Source organism: Cygnus olor, chromosome 3 (assembly GCF_009769625.2).
Source record: "Cygnus olor isolate bCygOlo1 chromosome 3, bCygOlo1.pri.v2, whole genome shotgun sequence".
NCBI classification, from domain to species: domain Eukaryota; kingdom Metazoa; phylum Chordata; class Aves; order Anseriformes; family Anatidae; genus Cygnus; species Cygnus olor.
Genome location: NC_049171.1, coordinates 81,604,634 through 81,628,590, shown reverse-complemented (window position 1 = coordinate 81,628,590; position 23,957 = coordinate 81,604,634). Strand labels below are relative to the sequence as shown.

The 23,957-nt window shown below is 37.0% G+C and overlaps 1 long non-coding RNA gene across 1 annotated transcript; it reads right to left on the bottom strand.

Annotated features, from left to right (window-relative positions):
- Nucleotides 1-16,822: 16,822 nt before the first annotated feature.
- Nucleotides 16,823-23,540, bottom strand: LOC121068533. The gene is made up of 4 exons (XR_005818940.1): nt 23,408-23,540; nt 19,427-19,544; nt 17,785-18,192; nt 16,823-17,691 (listed from the first exon to the last, which is right to left on the bottom strand). It is a non-coding gene; the product is annotated as an uncharacterized LOC121068533 (long non-coding RNA).
- Between the last annotated feature and the right edge of the window lie 417 nt (nt 23,541-23,957).

The window sequence follows — 23,957 nt, the reverse complement described above, 5'->3', positions numbered from 1 at the left end:
CCTACTCTGGCAAAACGGATTTTTGCTGAGTTCTGATAAAATAGTTGTAGCTTTTCACAGACTTATGAAGTGAAAACTTCACATCTTCAGCCTAGTTTCCTGTAGATTTATCCTTATCCCAATATTCCTCAGAATTCTAAGAAACAAATTACTGATTTCTGGATAGTCAAAGACTTCTTTCTTTGATGCTTTATTCTAATACAGTTTCTCAGTTATGTGCACAGCTAAGAAAAGATGCCTCTAGCTTAGCAGATGGATGTTAAGCAATACCTTTGGGGAGACATTTTGGATTCAAAAGTTCATTGCTCATTCTATAATATCCCATTTGACTGTCTACCACATGTATACCAGACATGTTGGTAATGAGCTTAGAAACTGTGGAAAGCTTCACTGTTCATAACTAGGCTTCCACATTGGTTTACCTAAATGTGCTTATTTTCCTTTCATCTAACTGTCATTGCATGTTTTGCAGACCCTTGGAATTGTTTTCTTAACATGAATAAGTATGCATTAAGTCTTGCAAACATTACCAAACCAAATGCTACAATTTTCTTTGACTGATTTTCAAATTGTTGCATCTGTCAATAATTGACTATTAAATTCTAAATCTAAGCACAGGTATGATCCCACTAAGGGAAAAAAAATACTGAAAGATTTTAATTTAGCAGTACTATTGCCATTCACAAAAATGTTGCATTGTTACTCTCTGTAGATTACCTCGCTTTCTGGTAAGTAGCTAGAAATGTTCAGATTTGTTTCATAAAAATGTATTTTCTGCTCAAAGGAAATTTTCCTAATACTATTTCTGCTTTTACCGAGTCTAACTTACGAATTTTAAAAAAGAAATAAAGAAAAATATTTTTGTTTACTTCCCAATGAAAACCATGAAAAGGTCAAAAACAGATCTTTGTTTCTAGGGCATCACATAATACCATTCTCCCACCAGACCCTGAAGAAAAGTCACTATAGGGAATATAAAGACTCTGCATAGTGTTGCCTGAGACTGTTGTGAAATGCCTGCAGTAAGGATTGCCCTTGAGAAGTCAAGACAGTCATTACAACCATTGTGAAGATGAGATTTATAGCTTTTTCTTTTTTCATATAGAGTAAGCTCTGACCTGAGTTGCTGTAGAAACATAATGGGAGACAGCCAGTAGTCTGTAGCTCTGTTAGGGAAGCTATGTCACTTATAGAATGTCTTTAAAACCCAGAAAAATACAATAAGATTCCATGAGCCTCTTCAGGATGCTACAGTGAATTAGCTGCATGATTTCCTGCTGCTCACTCAGATAACAAATCATTTGAAGAGGGAGTGGGGTAGAATTCATACATCTCAATCTGCTACTGTGAGAAACACTGTTTTCAACTATTGCTAACCAGGATCCATCAGTGGCTCACTGCTTTTCAGAACTAAAACCTAAAATTACCTTGCTGTGTATGCATCGCAACAGCTTCTGTCTTAATTAGGCAGAACACCCCAAACCCCAATACCTAAACAGGATCCAGAAACAAGACATCCCACTGCCAAAATCCTTTTTCAGAGCTCAATTCAGAATACATTTAAATTCAACATACCACAGATTTCTGTTCCAGTTATCACTTTCAAAATTTATCTGGAGGAGGTGGTGAAGATGACATTTCTTTCTTTGACAGTCTCGTGACTGAAGCCCTCCCCAAGGGAATAGGAGACTGGCACTTAATTCCCTCAGATTTTCCTCCTATGATGTTCATCTCTTACATGGAGGCATGCATCAGGAGCCAAACATTAACCTCCAAACTGAGGTCCTGTGCTTATCACTATTATTATTATAATATTGTGGAGAAGTGGCAGGGGGAGAAGAATAAGACTTTAAATCCTAAGTCAAGTATTTTTCCAAATAAAAAACCTGTTAAAAACAAGCAAAGATGTCAAAATACTAGTCTAAAAGGGCTACTATCTACTGAAACCCCCTTTGAAATAGCAAAATACGTGAAATATTCCTAGAATAATAAATGCCCATGAAAAGTCTTTTGTTCCAGAGAAACCCAGAGTAACACCTGGCAAAAGGAATTGAGATGGATCTATTTATTTCAACATCCGATTGTCAATTTCAATTAATGTTGGAAAGAAACAACAAAATTTCCCCCAAGACTAATCCTGTCCCAAAAGGGCAGATGGCTGTCACAGAAATGAGAGGTACACAGCTGAGTGGCACCTGGAAACCATGTAGATCTTCCACCTAGCATCACAGGAAAGGGCTCCGGGGACAATGGCAAAAATTATTTTTTTGCCATCTTCTGTGCTCACTCTGCGATCAGTGAAGAGTGTGTTTGGATTGTTTTGTTCTGTTTTGGTTTGTCCATTCTCCCCTCTATTTTCAAGCTGTAGTGTCAGGATACATCCTGTATAACTGACACTGAAATTATTTGTCTTGAGATTTGAATTGGCAAATAAGAAAATTACTGGGACAGAACTGCTTAGATTGTATGTTCTTTGCCCAATAAATAGTAACAGATGCTCATCTGCAATAAAATAACTTGAGCATTGAATGATATAAAATATACTGGACCACAAAAAATCTGAGAATTTTTCAGATTTTATTAAGACAATTACCTACATATTTTGCAAAATAAGCATACTCTAGAGTGTAATTTCAGTTACAAGAAATCTTGTAAATTATTAGGCAAAAAAAGATTATGTGCTATTTCCTCTTTTTTAATGCTTTTTACCCAATCTTTTGACTTAAAATTCCTTTAACATTATTTAAATAATCTCCATAATACTTTTTTAATGCAGAATTGCCTCAGTTTTACAGGTCTACTTGATGCATAGGCAATTTTAAACCAACATTTCCAAAGCTATTTTTTGTAAAATCACATAACACGTGGATTTAAGTAGCCAATTTCAATACTTTCTGTAACGTATTAATTGTTATTAAATTCAATAACAGTAACACTGACATTCAGAAGCTGTAAAAGTCAGGACATATTTTGCAGTGAAGGAATGTGAATCAGAGAAAGGAAACAAAGTACAGTGTTCCTAACATCTACCAAGGTTCCTAATTTAGCTGCCACGTTAACAATAGAATTAAAGAAAACTAGTCCCCCAGATTTCTCCTGAATTCTTTATACCTCTCTTGAATAAGACTATGTATTTTCTTCCATATCCCTGTGCTGATATCCCATTTAGGAAGAGATGTTCATCTTTGTTTATACATGAAATAGTGATTTTGAAGTGATATTAATGTAGAAATCATGGAATCCTTGCATTTTTATAATTCTTCCTAATCGATATTTACTTAAAGAAAAAAAGAAAAAAGTTCATTATTAGTTTGTTTCCAAACTCACATTTATTGCAGGAAGTGTACCACACTTGTAGCATGGAGGGAGGATGCACCATTGAAAAGTGCATATGCCCAACAACGGCAGCCCCCAGCAAGGATTTGCTTCTCTAATCAGGACAGGAACTGGTTCTTGGTGAAAGGGCCCACATGTATATATACATAGCCCACAGCTATACGACAGTAGTGAAGCCTTAATTTCAAGTGACAGAAGGAGATTTTGAGCATAGAATACATTGGGAGCACCCATAATTTCAATTAATCTCCATTTAGATGCCTCTTGAAGCCACGGTGACAACATGTGGACCAGGAGCGAGCCTTCCCTTGTGCCAGCCTTGGCTGATCCCCTCATCACTCATGCAAAAAGCAGGTGTCACACCTGGGAATAGCCCCCTCCATCCTGAACACTACACGGCACAGTTGAACAACCATCCAGCCGGAAGAGAGAAAGCATAGGGCAATTTAATATATTCTTTCATTTTCCAGTCTGCTTTTCTTTGCTGTTTCACTGAGACAATGAACATGACAAACACTGTGCATTTAGGTGTTTGTAACCTGGGGGATTTTGTTAAGATTATAGAGCCCATAAAAGTAACATTTCTACCTACGACCAGCTCTAAGTGAATCTGTCAATACTTATTGAATCAGCTACTTACAGTCAACAAGCCCCTGCTCAGAAGTCCTCACTGGTTACAACCAGGCAGAAGTAGCAACTTCAGACAAGTGTGGTATAGCCAGCTAGGCAAACTTAGACTGGCACTGGTTACATGCTAGACCCTTTTCCAGTGTGATATCCATACATTTTTTTAGAGGTTGTTCAACTGTTGCAGTAGCAGCCAAAGACTGTGCTAAAAAATGCTTTCTTCCTGGGACAGATTCTGTTTCTTTTCTAAGCTTCCACAGACATATATGTGCAACCAAATGTGGCACTTAAACCATATACAAATAGAAATGCATATTAATTTGTTTCTATTTTGTGTGAATTTTAATTATCCTTATCTTCAAATGTCACAAGTTCTCCCCCACAATCAAAATAAAAACAGATTCTTTGTTTTTGTTTTTGACAACTACACTAATTGCTATGTGATTTTTAGCAGCCAGAGACACCAGTTACCAGAGCAGCAAGAAGTTTTACATAATAGGCATATTCAGATTTTTGTGTAGTACTAAAACCAGCTAAACACGCCAAAGCAAAGATCACAGAAGTGGAATGAAGTACTAATGCTAGAAAGGGCAGTGATAGTATACTATCACTGGATCTCAGGCAAGCAGTCTGGCAAGTGCCTACTTAGCCAAGCCAGACAGTTTGGTTATGATTAATAGGACTATCAGGCCACAGAAAATAATAAATCACTGCTACACCATTAAGCACTGAGCTTGATGAAAGACAGATAAGCTTTTTGTCAGACAATAGGTATTTCTAGAGATCATCTGCTTTCTAGTGGAGCAAGCAAGCCACAGGTCAATACTAACAGTTCACAAGGTACATTAACAAGCTGAGCATAAGTATATTTGTTTCAAGCCATGGCAGATTTTGTAAGCTAAAACAGTACTTTTCAGCTGTGACAATTCCCAGATGATCCAATGCTTTGTTGTATTTAGTGTATGCAGTAGCCTGAGCTTACCCTTTTGGTTAGATCTTTGGAAACAGCAAACTAGCATTTCTGTGTGCCTTATATCAATGATGTGCAATATTATCAAAATTGGAGAGCAGTGTACAGTCAGGAGTCAGGACAAGAGAGAGGGCATGTAGTTTTCTGAATGCCTCTGCAACTCTGTGAAATCTTTCTTTGAATACATTGTTGTCGGATACCAGGTGATGTTTACTTGATCTGATAAATCCAGATTTATTTATTTATTTTTAAGTCCACCACAGTCAGCAACTGTAGATTCCAGTGTAAAAATCTAAATGCCTAGGAAAACCCATAGCTTTTCTCATTGAATTCTATGCTCTATTAAAATTTAGGGAGAGGTATGACTTCCCATCCACCCTGTCTTTCTGTCTTTTTCCCATCCTAGCAGATCAGCTGGTGTTCTTCAGCTGTTTTACTCCAAAGGATCTTCATGATATCTCCTTGTCCCAGCAAGGCAATGATGAATTCAAGTTCCATAGGGAATGCTACACAAGTGCAGTAGCTGTCTGAGTGTACAGTCTCTACAGCCACTAGCAGCCACTTCTGCAGGCCGCTTCTGTTCTTCCTCTCTGGTTGTTCCTCCTTCTATTCTCTCTGTAAATGAACTTATTTCTTTTTAGCTCACACTGTAGATACTATGAATGTCCACTCTTCACATCTAGAAAAGTACAATGCTGGAGTTTAACAAAAAAATCCTCTTGTTACCCATCTGAGACAGGCCAGCAAGAACCATTTATTATACGTGTGCATGAAAGGACTTTCCTAATGATAAAAGAATCTATATCTTGGGGGTAAGATAACTCCTGTGTGCTGACCAAAAGATTCAAATTTTTCCTTCTGCATTTTTAATGAGGGAGGTTAGGAAATTAATCAATAATTTATGATAAAAATATAATGGAATAAATCTCGGCCTCAGCAAAAGTGAAAATCTCAGGACATAAAGAATATTGATGTGTTGTATTTATGCAGAAAACAAAGGGGATGAAAAGAAAAGAGAAATGATACTTTCAAGTTAGTCAGCCACTGACACTTCCATATCACAGGTGTATTTCTATCTGTTTAACTTGCATTTTCTGACTAGGTATGAGAACAGCCTTGGTAATCTCAGTGATCCCAGCCAAGCTCTAACTATACAATAGCAAATAATTCCAAGATTGAAATTCAAAAGTGGCTGTGTCAAGACTTAAATTTAAAGCTTATTTTCAGAACAGAGAAAGAAGAAATAAAATATTATTCTTTTACATATAAGTCAAACCTCTCACACACAATTCACTGTGTTGCTAATCTAAAACAAAGATCTAATACAAAATATACATTTTAACATTAACAGAATTAGGATGCTTAATAGGATCTGTCCTGTTGATTTTGCATGTAGGAATCCTGGCTCTTTTCAAAAACTATAAGTTGACACAATTAATTAAAAAAAATATACCATTTTAGGATTTACATCTGCAGTTGAATAGCTAATAGGACAAAAATAATAATAATAATAATAAAAGATATAATCTTATTTAAAGTGAGTGAAAAACAAATAGGCTTTCACACTTCTGCTTTTCTTCTGAGACTGCAACTCTACTGCCACACACTGCCAAGGTGGAATGGTACTTCAGCAAATGCAGTAAATTGTGGCTCAATGCAAGCAGCTTCCTTCCCTCCTTCCACGCTCCCTCCCCCCCCCCCCCCCCCCGCTTCCTTTAAGTTGCTGAAGATGAAAGAAGAAATCACAGAGTCCAAGTAGTTAACAGTGCTGTGTGCTACCAGAGTAATGCCCCGCATGCTTCTGTTTTAGTAAATGTACTAACCATATGTTATTTTCTCTCTCTTTGTTTTTCATGTTTCATAAACTATTTCTCCCTAGCCTTTTGCCATAAGCCAGACAGGAGTGACTCATGTTCTGGGATTTAAAAGGTACATTTTGTAAGCATAGTTAGTGAGTATTACCCGCCAAAAATAAAGCTCCCTGAAGTTTCTTCAGAGATGAGTTGTCCAGTCTCCCCTAATCCCCTAATTTCAATCATGGACTTGGTATTTACAAGTATATTTCTCCCTCATCTGTTTGGTTTTGAAATTCTTTTGAGTTGATGCCAAAGAGAAATTACTGTATTTTGCCTGCCACCAACTCTGTAGAAGGAAGTAAACGGGAAGGAAGTCAATGCCACAGCTATAAATTCTAACCCAGGAAAATCCAGCGATTAACTGAATCCACATATGAAATAGGTGATGAAAAGAAGCGAATCAGTGGTTGTTCAGCATTACTGATTCTGAAGGAAGTGCATTTTTAAAGCATTAAATACTATGATGTCTGCATGTAGGTAATTACCTCTTACTGCTGGCTCAGAAGCAAACAACCTCAGAATTTCATTTGGTGCAACACTGAGAAAGAGAAAATATTGGGCTTGACCCATCGTTTTTAATGTTCTCTTTCCTGAGCCTTGACATTCCCCCTTTGAAATATGAAAAGAAATCTTTCCTGTCATGAACTAGTGCGAAACACTCGAAAAGGTGTTAGCTGAAATAGCTGGGATATAATCACTTCAGGGCATGCTGCATTTCACCCTGTGTAAATTGGCACCCACTTCAGAGTATGGAAATCTGTTGTTTGGTTAGGCATATGTCAGAGAAGAAACATGTAACTCTGATTACAGTCAACAGGGGACCACAAAAGGCATCACTTAGCAAAGGAGCATAGGAAGGTTTTTTTGCAGGATTGAAAGTAATAAATGTTTGCCATGGGAAAAAGGTAAAGTCATTTGAAGGACAACATTACCATGTGTTTATTTTTCATCTAATTAGTTGAAAATGTGTTAGGTTTTACTCACTTTCTTCTATACTGGGGAAGAATTACAATCATGAACAGAATGATTATAACAGCCATACATGTTTACACAGGTTCAGAAGAAGGAGAAAACAGAGATTATATGGACAAAAATAACAGTTTATATTTTTAGGATAAGGTCAGTGCAAATGTATTTCTCATGATGTTATATATCCAAATACTCTTTCCCTCAAAAAAGACCTGACTACTAAGTTGAGTTAAACTAAAAGTTCAGCAACAGCAAGTATTTTCCTAATTGAGCTCTGGTGGGTATTCATAGCCCATGGAAGGCTCACACATTCATTCACTTCCTTTTTTATTATTTTTTTTTTTTTCACCTTTCATTTTTAGAAACTTGGATTGTTCATTTTGTTTCAGAATAGTTGCTTCTGTGTAGCAGGTTGTACAAAGATGCTGTCATGTAGAAATCACCAGATTGCTTTGGCTTGGTATCCTCTGGAAATCATGAAATGAAAGAGAGACACAAACAGGGGAGCATGCTGCTCTGGCAGACTCAGCTACAATCTCATTCCTTTGGACACCACATAGGATGACTCCACAAATGCTAGAATTGAAGTGTATTTTTTGCATATGTGTATTGGGTTTAAATAGTGAGGCTTGGTGACAGGCGAGCTGCAGGAGTGCCCTCTGTTAGAAAAGCCCAGAAGCTGCCCCATGTTAGATCTGGGCCATTTTCAGCTGGCTCCAAAAGGGACCCACTGATGGCCAGAGCTGAGCCAGTTCCCTGCACCTCTTGGAGGCAGGAGGTAAGAGAGGGTGGATTGGGGGCAGAGGTGTTTTTAGTTTGCTTTTAGCTTCTCACTGTTCTAGTCTGCTAGTGACAGGCAACAAACCATATTAATCTCCCTATGTTTGTCTGTTTTGCCAATAATGGTAATTGGTGAATAGTCTTTATCTCAACCCTTGAGCCTTTTCCATCATATCTTTGTCCTGTTTTTTTCGTTGAGGAAGGGGAATGAGAGAGTGACTGTGGTGGAGTTTAGCTGCCCAGCAGGGTAAAACCACCACAATATGAGAAAACATTTGGCCACATCCCCTAAATTTCTCATAAGCAGCCTTTAAAGGAAACAATCACAAATTTGAATGTAAGTTCAGGTAGGTTGTCTTCCCATGCATAGACAAAAAGCCCACTGAATTTACACATAAACCCAAACTGGGTCTTGTTCTTGTGTAAATGTTGAATAGCCCCACTTCAGCAAATGGAAGATAATGGATTTACTTTTGTGAAAAGAACAGAATTTTTTATGCCTGTTTATATTCAGGATACCATTTTGTGGTTTTCCCTGTAAGCTCAGACTCCGCCATGTGTCAGGTCTTTAGTCAGAAGATGAATCCCATCAGCACTTGTTTCAGTTGGGTGGAAATCTGACATAATGAAATATGTAAACTGCCTCTGTTCACGTTTAGATTTGGATACTGTTCAAGTCATGGCATTTGTAAGTTTAAAAATGTATGTCAAAAGTGTAATGATAGTAGTATAATCCAACCATTACTTAACATTTTGACAGTACCTCCAGTGTGAGAATTAATGCAGCTAAATAAACTATGTTAATAAAAGCCAAGAGAGCAAGAACAAAGCTAAGAAAATACAGCCTTATAGAAATTCTTCACTTTGTTGTGACACAGGGTAGTTTAGAATATATACCTTCTAGAAAGGGTCTTAAATTTAAGGTGAGAGTATGAAGTATATTTTTAAAATGTTATTTTCAATTATCTCACAAATACTCCTGGGTTATTGCACAGCATTTGGAAAACTCTCTGTAAAATATCAACTATATTCACACACAAAATGTCATGGGATTTCTGAAAACAGATGATATTCCATATTTTTACTCTTGGTCCTTGGCTGTTTTTTTCTGGCAAGAATTTAGACATTCCTTTACCATCAATTCATAGTAAAAATGAATATGACCTCAAATTTTGAGTGATGGAATACAATCAAAATTAAGGACAATGTGTTTTGTCTCTCATCATTAGCTCTCCTGAGAACACCATGAATTCCTCTAAGAGCAACAACCTACATATTTGTCAAATGTACTGTAAAACAAGCCTAAGATTAGCTTTTAGTGTCAGCTGCTTTGGAAGCATAAAGTCCCATCAAGCAGAACTCTCCAATGACTCTGTTTCTGTCTTGTCCAATTCTGTCCATCCCTTCCACTACCTGAAAATACATCCCAGTTTCTGCCACAGAACAACCAACCATGTGCTAGCTCTGCCGTGCCTCAGTTCCTCAGCTAAAGGACATAGGATATAGTTGCTGCTACTGGACTTTACCAAATAGCTTTGTTATGGTGTCTCAGCTCCTTTTCAGGTCAGCATGCTATTCATTCAGCATTCAGTCAGCATGCAGTAATTCCTAGGCTATGCCCATGTTGCTGAAGAAAATATGAGGGACACAATGCTGGGCCCAAAGCTAAGTATAAAATCTGTCTTGCGATCACATTGCTTTGGGCTATCCCTCATTGCAATGTAGAGACCTGGTTGGAGTAATCCAACACTGAGACAGATGATGACCTAATTACTTTTTTTTTTTTTTTTAGCATTGTCAACCAATTATCATTCATCATTCAAAAATAAATTGGCAGGAATTTGCTGAAGGGGGATAGTTAAAATAGCAAGTAAAGGAGAATGAGAATGTTTGTTATATAAAATGATTTCCTTTACCTGTCAGATAGAGAGAAAAAGCAGACATTACACACCAAATTTAAAACTGTTACTTGGATGTGTTTAAAATGTGGATTCTTCCTAGTACAGGCAAATGATAAGCACAGTCTTTTGTAACACTACAAGTATAACATGATGGGCAAGCACTGTAGGAGGTCTTCATTTCTTGACTTGTTTTGATTTCTACAGCAATGTACAAGCGTCCCTTTGTCAGCATTTTTATTTATCTATGTTTCCCTTCCTAATTCTGGGGAATGTTCTAGTCTGTTCTCTAACTGGCTACATTATGCTGGCTTTGTTCTTCATAGAGCTGGCTGAAACCTGATTTTTTTTTTTTTCCAGCTATGTTTTCTTGTGCAATGATACTTAGCTGCTTGGCTTAGAAAGAAATAATGATAATAAAAAGACAAAAAAAAAAAAAAAAGCATGATTTCTCTCATCACTTTTTCCTCCTGGGAACCTTTGCCAAAGTGTGACTTTCCAGAAGTATGATACCCCCCAGACCCCATGAATTTGTGTCATTGTTTCCTAACAATTTCTGTATACATTAATAATGGTTCAAAATTTCACTAAGCTATGTTGGTCTCTTCACCTAGGTTAATTCAGATGGTCACAACACATAGTTACAGTACATGAAAGACAGTATTTTGTGATACAGCATGTGTTTTATGTATATTTAAAATAACATGAACCCAGCCTGACCTGACACACATATGAAAATCTGCTGTAACTAACCCTAGCTTTCCACAGGTCTTTGCTGATTATTCTTAGATTCACTACAATGTTTTAATGCAGTTCTTAGTTTTAGATTATTTTCCTCATTTTGCTCTCTTTTTCTTCATTGTTGAATTTGTCAGTAAACTCTCCTCATAGGTAGCACTGCTAATACTAGCTGGCATCAATTTCCTGATCCACAGGGCCCTGCCATGCCTGTCGCTAATAATTCAACTGGCTTGGCTTGATAAGAAACACTGTCAGCAAACAATGGAGCACTGCAATTGGATTCCACAGATACTGAAATTCTAACTTGTAAACAAATCTGCAAGACAAGTATACTTGCCTTTCTTCTTATTTCCTTCTTGTATTTTAGGAAATGAGAGATGGCAAGAATGCTTGCAGAAGCTGTGTTTCAATCAATTATTAGACTAATAACAATCTGAAATTTGTCATTGTTTTCATGGATATTTACACTACAGCACAATAACAGAATGGAAACAAACAATGTGACAAGCACGCTCAATAATGACTATACAACCCAACTCAAATACTTGCAACTGTCACTTCCCATTCAATTTACAACCCACAAATTATTCTCCCAGAGGTAATCACCTCATTACTGATTTATTATTTATTTTTTTTGGTGACTTCAGAGAGCTCTGGATCAGCTCATTCCTGCTTGATAACAGTCAAGGCAAGAGGTGGAATTTATAAAGATTTCAGGTAGCAATTTAAGCAATTAACATTGTATTAGCAGCCTACAAAAGTGATTGGAGAAGAATCCCCAAAGACATTTTTTGCTTTCAAAATCCATTTCTTTGCTCTTTCTTTCAGCTACATGTAGTAACTTAACCAGAAAGAATGAGAATGAATGCCTTGGTCCCAGAAGGCCTTTTCCTGTAACAAGGCAAAATGAAAGCACATTTGCAACTCTTATATAACCTTCAGAAATGGGAACTTGACTCTCATCATTGTGGTGGTGACAGCTTATATTTGAAGTAGTTCCAAGACAATTTCTTTTTATCCTTCATATTCACAGCTAATCACAGGGAAAAGTTCCTGGCTATTCATTATCAAATCATGCAATGACTCTGTAACAGTAAACATTCTTGTTAGAATGACTCAGAAAACAGTTTTTTCATTCCGTAGAAAATGTTGAGTTACCAGCAGAAAACAATTGAAAGCTCATATATTTTTCCCTGTAACTCATAATTCATGGTACTTTGGTGCCAAACTACTGCCATAACCCTTCTTCCCCCTCTCTCTTGACAGGCCCATATGATATCTGCTACTGCTCAATGTCATCCGCTAAAACAGTAACAACAACAGCAAAAGACCTACTATTTTTTGCAAAGTTTTCTTCCTTGAATAATTTTGTCTAAATACATTTGGTACAATTTTTGCAGCTGCAAATTAGGCTAATTCATTGACTTAATGGGGACCCATATTTCAGGGCAATAACTAGATTCATCTTGAAGACCACTACTAGGTTTTAAGGTAAATAACAGGTTTCAAGAAGCTGGAAGTATTGCCAGCAGGGGGCAGGGGCAGAATTCTTTCCTATTTGCTTACATTCTTTGTCCCTGGCAAAGGAGCCATTTGACAGTCTGCTGTTAAGGGCTACTAACAGCCATTCTTCCCCTAGAGAAAAGAGAAGGAACGGCTGGAGCATTGGTCTGCTCTGGAAGCTGCAGTTATAGACACAATCCTTTACATTCTCTTTTTGTAAACTTCAGAGTATTTGAATTAAATAAAATTGCTTCAGAGAAGTAAACTTTTCACTCTGCTCTTTGCATGCTGTATTTTTTGCTCATCTGTTCAAAATCCACAGATTTTGTTCCCCAATAACACTTCTTTCCCAGATTAGAAACTTCAATTATTTATAATTCACAGTAGTAACCATAAGAAAGAATATTACAACTGTATACAGAGCTTTACATGAAGTAAAAGCCAGCTCTTAGCCCCTGAAGTCAGTGGCAAATCTTAATGACTTCTCTACGAAAGCAGCTGGGAGGCAGATGTCACAGATGTAAAACAACTCCAAAGTTGAGATGGTGAAAAAGAAAGTGGTCACTGATAAACAATTGCAGTACTTTCTAGATCACCAGTATAGTAATTACAACTATGGTATTTCATTTAAAATGTAAATAACATGCAATGTTGATATCTTCCTTTAGTGTCTTCTGAAGGAATGGCAATTGAGACAGGGAATTGTTAGTTTTTTTAATTACTACGCAAGAAGTCTATGGAATTATTTTCCCAGTAACGTTATCAGTACCTTTCTTTCTCTTTGGTTATCTATTTGGCTTGTTACAGCACAGCCAGGTTAGGACTGTAAGCTTCTCACGGTAACTATTTAGTGAAAGCACTATAATGCAGTCATGTTACCTTTTGGATTCTTCCAAGGTTTTGGAATTAGCTTTGGGTCCTGCCTCCATCCATACCATGTGGTCATTCAGAAGCCCCACTTTTCAAGTTGCTACTTCAGCAGATTTAACATGGAATTTCCTTGACTAGAAGTAGAAAATATATTTTACATCTTCAGATCCATAATGAGAGATCAATTAACATGAGTGTGGACAACTCTGCTTTGGATTTTGATGCCTGAATTTCCTTTCACACAGGTTTAGTGACAGGGATTTTCATCTGCAGTTTCCACAATCTGAAATCAATTCTCTGAGAAACAAAATTTTCTGTGTTTTCTTTATATTTTAATCAGCTGAAAGTTAGGATATGTGGATTAAAAAAAAAAAAAAAAAAAAAGGAGAAAGAGGAAAAAAAGAAAAAAAATACCCAAGGTAAACGTGAAGTTGCATTGGTAAATCCACACCAGTAAAACCTTTCCTTAACTTCAGCCATAACTTAAAACCAGACCTTCTTGTGGAAGTAAAGAGTCTGGCTCATGGATCTCAAAGAGGATTTTCGAGATCTATTCACATGAGAAATACCTTTCTCTAAGAGATAAATTTTGGTGTGCCAAATTTTGGTTAAGAATGTTTTTATTTGCCTTGAATTTCCTGTTGAATCCATAAGAGTGAAACTTGAACAGCCTCATCTTAAACTACTCTAAAGAAGTAGTTCTGATTTATGTAGACATTTTCAGCTTTTTGTTTTCTTTTTGGTACAGAAGATAAAGATAGGCTCACTGACAAGATTAGCATCAAAAGATTCCTCCTTTTGATACAGTTTCAAAAAGCTTTCTATCAAACAGGTATATTCTTTCTCCAGTGCTTCCTAATTCTCTTGGCATTGAAGGAGGGACACTGACAGGCAATATTACACATTCTCTGGGATGAAAATTTTTCCTGAAGAACCCCAAACAATGCATATCCCTTTAATTTTCAATATCCTGCAGTTGTTGCACTGATATTTCATAGTCTCCTGTCTTCTCTGCCTCTTGGGCATATGACACTGCAGTATATCATAGTGCTGGCTAGTGATTTACTCAAAATCATGTGCAAAGAAGGTGTCATAAATCATCAAATGAAAGCAGAACACTGTCTCTGGGAAGAGTTGGGTTACCAAACAACAAGCGCACAGTTTTGGGAAAATCCTTTATGTTCCTCTCAAAAATATTACCAAGGTCTTTAAGATGAAAATTTCACAGAGTAGAACAACCATCAGCATTTCATTTTGCCTGTATTATGTTTTATTGCCAAGTATTCCTGAAATAAATGCAAAATGTTCTGCTTACCGTTAAGCATTTTGTCCACTCATTCAAAAGCAGTTGTTTAAAACCCTTCCTATTATATTTTACACATCTGTAATTTCTCTGTTTTTCTTCTCTTTTGCAATTTACTGGTCTTATATTAAGATGATGGTATGGAAACTCCTGGACTGTTCTACTTTGACATCACTTTCACTGCTGAGTGATAATGTACATATACCAAGGCATGAAAAGAAACAGCAAGACACATATCATTAGCTGCTTGTTATGCAAAGGAGACCCTTGGGTTCTTCTCATCCAGACAAGAGAGGCTGGGCTGCAGACTAGGGCCAGGCTTGCTTGCTTGCTTGCTTGCTTCCTTTTCTTTCCTTCCTGTCATAGTTCCTTCTCATCAGTATGTATGACCGAATATTTTGATGCCAGGAAACTCCCCCCTCAACTTCTCTAGAGCTGAAGAAACAAGCTGACAGTCACAGGCTCCTCTCTCCAGAGAGAGTGCTGTGGTGTCTGGAGCTGGAAAAGGTGCAGCCATCAAGGATGTAAAGGCAGCAACAGAGCTAGACATGCAGGAGACAGACCAAAAAAATGTGGATTGTGAACAGAGAACTGGCGAGCAGCCATTTAAAGGAAGATGTAAATGAAAATTAACCAGCAAGTGACTCTATTCAGTGAACAGATGTCACTTATGTTAGGAACTCTTCTAAGTCTGGTCCAGAAGCAGCCCTAAGAACAATTTTCAAGCTGTCACAGATGCTTCTATAATACATAGGTGTGCTCTGGTAAATTTTTTTTTTTGAGGGGTGGCGGCCAAAAAAAAACAAAACAAACAAAGAAAAATCTATTCAATACATATACAGTGAAGTACAACCAGATGATATTGTTTCTTTCATGGGAAAGAATACCAGGTAATGAAGGTAAAATCAGTCTAGCAGGGAAACTTTTAATCACAACTACTGTCTGAAAGTTTTAAACAACCTGAATTAAAAGTAACACCTATTTTTACCAGGAAAAATAAACACAGAAATGCTACTAAAGGAAGAGACTTAATTTCTTTTGTATTTGAATAGAAATGACAGTTCAGTAACAGAGTAAGTGGAACAAATCATTTGACTATGCGGCTGTTTGACTTATATGATTTCAGAGGTGATGCTTTCTGATTTAAAAAATGACAAATAGGAGCTGGCAGGTTTGGGCTGTTTGGATCCAGGTTTTTTCTCACAGAGACCAGTGTCAGGCACAACTGAATTGTATGAAATGGGGTTCTTGGCCAGCTTTTATATTTGGTTAGTTAAAACCTGGATAATGAAGAAAAGTCAATAGCCTCCCAGATATAATTTTGTTAGCATTGTATTTTTCAGTGCAGCATATTATAAACTCTTGCCTGAGTAGGCCCGGATGCATTCAGTGCATTAAACAGGCATTAGACTGGAACATGGGTAACGTTTTATTTTCAGAGCAGCATGTTTAAGAGAGATTTAATATGAGCATACATATTTCTGCTTCTGTGCAAAAGTGTGTGCGAGATTTTTTTATTATTATTATTCTGTGATATAATTATCATAAAACTTCTTCCACGATAAGTATCTTTGCCAGTTTTAACACTAACCATGAATAGATCAAAAGAGTCTATGTAGCTTCATCTTGCTACAAAATAAATAAATAAATAAATAAAGATAACTTTTTAGTAAGAAGTGGAGATACGTTAATCATTTTACCATTGCTTTGAAAGAGCTCTTAACAGTAAATAGAATACAGGAAATAAATGATAATTGGGATAGATCTGCCTATCTTTTGCTATTTCTCTTATTCTTTATTTGTAACACTAAAGGCAGTTTTATAGCAACATTATCATTGTTTCTTAATTTCTGTGTTCCTGCTGCTTCATCCTAATCTTTAATAATGAAATCCCCATCTGTAGGAAAACAAACAAACAAAAAAATTGTGAAGAATGTAAGGTTAAAGGGAAAAGACAAAAATACTTTAAATAATGTTGTTTTCATTAAAAAAAAAAAAAAAAGTCTGCAATGATAACGAAAGAAAAATCTGTAGAGAAAATTCAGACTCATTTCAAAACCTGCAAAAAGACCTAATTATTCCATTGCAACTATATGGCTACCGTCGATCTAATCTGGGTGTATGTCACAACAGTGGAGATAGGAGGCAGGGTTTGCCATTTTCCTTAAAGAAAAATCTCTCTTCAGTTTCTGCAGGTGGATTTTACATCAAAAGCAATGAATTTTCTGCCTGTAACCTAGAAAAGGAGCAGATATCACTAACATGTTGATGCTTGGCTTTCTTCCCTGTGCCTTTAATGTTTTCAACCTGTATTCCTTTTTCAGTAATGCCATTGGGACTGACCTCCTCACCTCTCCAAATTCAATTCTTCCGCAGACCTTCAAATGCCAAAATGAAGAGAAACTCGTGGAGCACTGCAGGGACAGGGGGCAGCACTCCTGAGGTCAGCAGCGTCTCTGGCTTTGGGCTACATCTAATGTCTGGCATCCCTGGAAACCCAAAGGAGTGTTTTGGCAGTAATATGGATGTGCATTTACAGCTAAAGAGATGAATTCCTTGACATCCTCGTTTCAAACTCAGATGAAAGAAAAATTTCTGTGTCTAGAGTAGCAAGAGCTTCTGTGAAACCATAGCAATAACTGTAAAATTGTTTCATCACCGTTCAAAGGCCTGCAGTGAAGCATATTCACGTGCTTCTCTGTAATAGACCTTTGAGCAGGGACAGGATCATCCTGTTTTAAGTTTCCTGTATTGCTGCTTAGAGGAAATCCCACCATTTACCACGTGGAAACTCTTGTGAAATGTCTGGAAGAGCTATAAAGCACAGGCTTGTGAATACTGGAAGGGAAGCAAATAGAACAAAAGTAAGTTTTAATAAAGAGTTTCTGTTAGATCTCTTTAATATATGGAGGTAACAAATCTAGATAATACCTCATCATCCAATATTCATAATGCCTGAATTCCACTGTATAAGACTCCTCTTGGGCTGTGTACGCCACTGAGTGTTGGTTCATATCAGTGCTCACATCCTTCTTCTTGCCCCTTCCTGGATTTAACATGCGTGGTTTCTCTCATTTCTTCAACTAAGACTGGTCTTGCAGTGCAAAACACACTAATGAGTCCTACCTTGCAACTTCTTTGTAGTTCCTTATAAGCACGTCTTTTTTCCTGGTTTGATAGTTCTTCTAAGTAATACAGATTATAGCGGCCACCAACACTCAGCATGATGAAGAGCATTCCATGAGAGGGGTTCAGCCTCTACTTTTCTATCAGAAATAGAGCCAGCCACTTCCAGTATTGTCAACAATCTTTTGAGCCCTGTTTATCCATTAAGATACACTGTGAAAAGAAGCATTTTTAGAGGAAATTAAAAAAAAAAAAAAAAAAAAAAAAAAAAAAACCAGAAACAAACAAAAAAACACTGTTGTTCAGCAGCCCAACTACTGAAATACTACATGGAATTATAGATTAAGAACTTGAGATATTTAAACAACATTGGTAAATTTCTGGCATCTGAGTCATATAATTTCTTTGTCTGCTTGTCCTTTACAAAACTGAAAGATAACACCCCAACTACTACCCGTGTTCCTTTGCTCTTGTACTCTTCCAGCATTCACAAGTGTTTTATTAGGGATATCAGAGGACACATTCCTGCCTATTCCCTTCAATATTGGTTATGATCCATCTGCCTATAAATTTGCCTAATACTTTTTGAAACTCTAATAATATTTTCCAGCCTTTTTTTTCCCCTCAAGGTCAAAAAATTTTGGAAGTTCATTATTCACCATGAAAAAAACATCTTACTTTATATTAGCTATATTAAGTAAGTTTTGTAACAATTATATTGCTTACTCCTTAGTTCTTTTACTGTGGGATTTGGTAAGCAACAGGTCTGCATTTACCTCACCCATTGCTTTCAAGATTTTGAAAACAGAATCACAGAATAGTTGAGGTTGGAAGGGGCCTCTGAAGATCATCTAGTCCAACTCCCCTGCCAAGCAGGATCACCTAGAGCACATTTCACAGGATGGCATCCAGGCAGGTTGTAAATATCTCCAGAGAAAGAGACTCCACAACCTCTCTGGACAAACCTCAAACAGGTTTTCATTCCAAGGTGGAATTATTAATAATAATTAAAATATTGTTATTAAAATATACTTTTTAAATATATAAAATGCCTTTGAAATTTAATCAAGTTACCAGAAATGCTGAGGTCTCTTTGAAGAGCTGTAGCTGTGGCATGATATGTTTTTTAGGCCTTTTTTCTCTTTTTGACAGCTTTGTTCTCATACATACTAATATGATCAGGAGGGTTCCTGCCTCATTCTGCATGTAATTCAGCGAGAAATCCTGACTTTTGTTTCAACATTTTGTTCTGTTAATCAGGTCAGAAATGAACTCAGAGATTCTTCAGCAGACTGAAGATCAAATTTCTTTGGAGGTTTTATGTCTGAAGGATGATACTCTGGGTGTTTTCATAAGATAACTTCTCACAGGATAATCCTCCATATAAATGCTTTATAGGGTCTCTACATAAAAGCAAACAATCTGAAAGCCTTATAAAATGAATTACCTAACTTATCCTTGAGCTTAGAGAATCAGATAAAACTGAGGACACGATGAGCAGTGCTTTGACAGTTGAATGAGAAAGTGATGTCTTCCTTTTTGCATTCCTGAACCATCGGATCTTTCTGTATGCACACAGAATGATAGAATCATAAGATGATAGAATGGTTTGGGTTGGAAAGGACCTTAAGGGTTATCTAGTTCCCACCCCCTGCCGTGGACAGGGACACCTCCCACTAGACCAGGTTGCTCAGAGTCCTATCTAACCTGGCCGTGAACACTTCCAGGGATGGGGCATCCATATCTGGGCAACCTGTTCCAGTGCTCCACCACTCTCTGAGGGAAGAATTTCTTCCAAAGTTCTAATCTACATCTCCCCTCTTTCAATTTAAAGGCATTCTCCCTTATTCTAACATTATCTGACAGAGAATGTATTTGACTATCTGAATTAAAGCTTTTTATGTAATTGGTAGCGATAAATCTATATAAAACTACCTTATCATTTCACAAGACTTCTTTTGTTGCTGGTTTTCCATTTGGTAAGTGATTTTATTGATTTTTCTCCCCAAATAATTTCTCTCTACCACATTTTTAGTATTGTCAGTATAATACAATGTAATCACTGTCCCCCTTACTATTAGCATCTGTCTCTGTAACTGCAGATACATTATAGTTTCAGGGACTCTGCTTTTGCAAGGCAAAACGTATCAAAACTGCAGTGCAGAAAAACATACTTGGGACTTACCAATAAAAGATTGGTTTACATCTAAAATATGGATATGCATAATTCTTTGGAGGAGAAAATAGATTTCATTAAATATTCTTGTAGAATGTTCTCTAGGCACTTAATCATATCCCGGAAATAATATTGGTCTTGCTTATGTCCCTTAGGTCTTTGATTACAGTAAACTACGATCTGCCCTTATGAACTTATAAACCTTGACACTTTATGCCTGATAAATTTGACTCTATGTTACAGAGCATAAGGCTCATAGCTTTAACATTCATATTGATCAAAGTGAGCCTAAGGAAATTTAGAATGACTGTCAGCCTTTCCCTTTTTAATTTTACAACTTTTATATTCAGCACATCTGACAAGAGACTCAAGTTTCATTGGGAAGAGCTGAACACTGCTTCAAACAATAAGCCACTTCTCAGATACATTTACTGCAAGGAAGGTAGAACACTTTCCTGGAAAATTCAGGTTAATATGTTTCATAACAGCTACAGAAAATTTCCTTTCACCAAATTTTCATTTTACTTTTAGGACAAAGAGAAAATCCTATTCAGTATTAGTCTGCAGGTTGTAATTGTTTTTGGTTGGTTGGTTTGTTCCCTTTTCCTTTCCTGGATAACATTTTAACATTTTTTCTGCTTTGTCTTCAAGGTTCTTTTCTTTGCTGCTCAGCCAAAGACAAGTGTCTAAGAAACTTTTCCATATGAAGATTGCAGTGGATCTAGCAGCTGTCAAAAAAGCAAAACAATCAAATAAGCAAACAAACAAAAGCATAAGTACTTCCCCCCCCCCCCCCCCCCCCCCAACAGACACTTGTTCTGTGTAACAACATATCTTATAATACCAGGCAGAAATCATTCTATCATGTTGCAGCTGATCCTGCCATGAGTATAGCAGAGCACTGAGAGAGAATTTCTGTGAGGAATTTCCTGCAGGTGCATAAATCACAAACTATCAGCTTTAAGCTTCAGGCAGATGAGTTTAACTACTGCATTGCAGTTTTTCTGAAGAATTTTGCACTTCATTCTGGCTGTAAGACTGACTTATACTGACACAGCTAAACATAAGCCTCCAGTCACAATCCTATGAAGTAGGAACACCTCACTTTCAAATACCCATGGTGTAATGGCTAAATACAGTTCAGGCTGTAGAAGCAGAAGTTTTTATTGGCTGTGATCTAGGCAATTAGCTCAGCTGTGATAGTTTTCTACAAATTTGTTCTGTTGTAGGCATCATGCAACAACTGAAACAGTATCATACTCAATCACAAATTCCTTTTAGTAACATGTACTAACTGTAATTAGTAGCTAGTAGTGACTGCCTATAAGTGTTATTTTATCTTAAAATTGGGTCAAGTTTTGCTGGGGTAAAATAGATGCATAACATTTTGACCTAATGATAGGGCTACTGCTTTCTTGTCAAAAAGAAAACTAAGGTCCCACTGTGTAGTGACAGCACAATGACACAGTGAGAGAAGACCTTTGCCAGCACCAAGTCCCATGCATCATGGAAGTATGATTTCTTAAGCCCTCAAAGTCTTACTATTATCTTCATTTCCTGAGTTAGCAAGTATGGACAAAGAGATTAGAATTCTATTCAGTAGATTTTAAGTAATTTAATACAAATTCTTGTGAATCATAGGACATCAGGTTTCACAGTTTGTCCTCAGTTGACTTCAATCCCTTCAGTATGGATATAATTCACCTTGTATGGAGGCAAGGACATGTTTGGAATGGAATTGCTCCAATGCAAGAACCCAGATATCCCAAATTCCAAACCAAAAACACCGGGAAGAATTGGTATGTTTAGCTGATCTTCTTCTTTTGTTAGCAAATATAACAGCAAGAACTTTAATTAATTAGTTAACTAACTGCACCTCCCATTGCTGTAGTCAAATTAGTTTTGTCCACTGGCACTTAGTACATAGTTGGATATGTACTCTCAGGAACTTTACAGTTTGCATCTTAACTTGCTAGGGGGACATTTATTTGTTCCAGAATAATTTTGCATAAACATTCCAAAATATTTTGCACAGTTTGCCATTCTTAATTTATGCACCGATGGATCTGCATTTTGTTTTTAGTTTGTTTCCTTCTTCCAGAAGTGTTTGGCTCATGGTTTTAAAAATGTTGTCTATAAATGGGAGGAGAAAAAAAAATGGCTATTTACTTTGCTTTTTTTGTGATGTGTGACTGGTCACTTAAATTACACAGCATTACTTTGTTTTCCTCACTAGATGATTAAAGCTTTTTATGTATCTATAATGAATGAGTCATAGACAGAGAAGGATGAATACCCATGAAGTCTGTAAAAAAGAAGCCCGCTTCCATGGATGGAAACAAAAGTTATTTATTTGCATGGCTGCTCACAGCAAAGAGTAAGTGATGCCCTTGTGTTCCCTGAACTCGGTTAAGTAATGCCCTCTTCACTGTCAACTCATACAGGTGGGAATTTATCTTTTCTATGCTCCTGACTTTCTGACCAAGTTCCTATTCTTCTCAGCAAATTTTATTACTTTTTACATTGTATCAAATCATGTCTAACCCTGCAACTCCTCCTCTTCTAGGAGTTGCATAACTTTTGGGAATGACTGAGGAAGGTCCAGATTTGACAGATTGTTTATAACAAGAAACACATTACTTTGTAGAAAATAAACAAATTCTGTTCTTTTCTAGAGTATCAAGATGCTATATTGACTTCATATAAATTCCTAATATCTGAAACTCTCCCCATGACTTTCTTAGGCAGCTGACCCAGTTAGAAGTCCTACTGTTTTGCAATAACCACTTAGTAAATATTCCAAAGAAAATACACGTGGATCTCACAGACTGATGTTATATAAGCCCTTTGAGGAAAGAATTACTTAAATACACAGAAGTATTAGATGGGTAATTATATAAACATTAAACTGCACAGCTATATTTAGTATCATCTATTCCTTACATAATAAGTGATTGAGTATTTTTAGCGATTATTTATATCATAAACATGAAGAAGGTTTTTTTGTAAATAAACCTTTCTATGAAGTGAATACATGAAGAAAACTACTTCTCTTTAGTAAATGGGATCATTTAACATGAGGAACAGGTGTTCATCAGAGTATCCACTTTATGTCTGAGCACTCTTACTTGTTTTAGCCCCACTTGTGTTTGGTAAGCCATTGAAGTCAATGCACATTTCTTCTTTTCTCTTGCTACCAGGGATTTTTATTTCTTTCCCTCTATTACAAGGTTAATACTGTTTTTGACGTACTTGTTAACAGATGTTGTCACAGAATTTCATTTGTTGTGTGGGCCTTAAAAACAGCAGAAAGCTCTACTCCTTCCTCCTCAGTGGCATAGAGATCACCCAGAAACCAGCAGTTGCACCTACATTGTCCAGCTCTAGCAAACCTTGGCCATCTGAGACTAAGTGTGACAGAGACGGAGATATATTCACCAAACCTTGGTGCCACACCTCCCTGAGCAGCCTGAACAAATCCTTGCCCAGATAACCCCCACACCCACCCCATAGGGTAACAGACCCTGCACCACCAGAATCCCCCACCAGCAGGTCCCATAAAGGCACAGCAACAGAGGACTCCAGCTTGGAACAGATATCTCTGTGCCTCTTTGCTCACACAGTAACTTGCTTCTGTCATATCTGCATCAGATTACCAGTGAAAGATCATTGTTTTCAGCAGTGGTTTCCCCTCCCCATCTTTAATGTGGTTTTCTGTGAAAACTGTCCATCAAGTTCAGTGCCACACCAACAGCACACATATCTAGAATGGGTTCCCCTCGGGTTTCTGTTTGTGGTTAAC